We start from the raw sequence: 1,055 nt of genomic DNA, 5'->3' as shown, positions 1-1,055 counted from the left end.
GGGAAAGAGCAGGGGAAAAGAATCGCTTTCTCAGGGTGTCCAGGCATTCCACTTGATGTCGGATCTGTGAACCCTCTAAAATCATCTCCTGAAGCAGCACAGGAGCATGGTCTAGGCCTTAAGAAACAAGGGACAATGGTGTAGCATTCAGGAGCTACCCCCACCTTTTTTTTTTTTTTGGCTGTGCTGCGCAGCATGTGGGATCTTACTTCACCAACTAGGGATCGAACCAGTGCCCCGTTCATTGGAAGTGTTTAGTCTTAACTACTGGACCACAAGGGAAGTCACCAGGAGCCTGTTTTAACTGGGATTGTATGGTTTAAGAAGATACCCTGGATGAACTGATGCTAAATGATTCTCAAGAAGTACTGCCTGACTCACCCTCTTCTCTGAAGCAGCCTAACACCCATGACCCTGCTAACTGGACCGAGGGGACACATGACCCAACCAGGCTAGGCTAGTCAGTTCCCCTTCTGTGGAATCTGGGTGGAGACCTCAGATGTGGTTAGAGTGTGATGGGCACTCAGGTGAGGACTTGTGTTTTTTACCAAAAGACCCTTGGTGCAGACAGAAAGGTTAGAATAGAGGACGTCGGTCCAGAACATGGTGAGGAGTGCAGGGAAGGACGGTGCGTGCCAGTGGTCTTCTCAACCAGCCAGTCCTGGACAGAGAGGACAGAACCAAATAGGCAGCAGGTCCATGAATGGAGCAGAGGTGAACTGTTACCCAGTGAGACCAGGAGCACATAGGTCTCCATTATCACCTCCTGGAACCAGGTCCTCTGGGCTGGGCTGTCTCTAGTCCTCCAGGATGAAGGTTACAAATACCTGAAAAAGTCAAGCCTCATATTGGGATGTTAGATGGCATCAGAGGCTGTCACTCGAGTCGCTGATGAAGGTGGAGAGACCCAGCCCTGAATCACTGATTCTCGAGGGTTAAGCTCTGTGCTGTGCTCTAAGGAGAGGAAGGTGCCACCTTTGGACATAATGCAATTGCAGCTGAGAGAAAAACCTCCCATGGGGGAAGCCACTGGTAATGACAGACAAGGGCATTCC

The sequence above is a fragment of the Lipotes vexillifer genome, unplaced genomic scaffold, assembly GCF_000442215.2.
Source record: "Lipotes vexillifer unplaced genomic scaffold, Lipotes_vexillifer_v1.1 scaffold995, whole genome shotgun sequence".
NCBI lineage: Eukaryota > Metazoa > Chordata > Mammalia > Artiodactyla > Lipotidae > Lipotes > Lipotes vexillifer.
Note: the sequence above shows the minus strand (reverse complement) of the source record.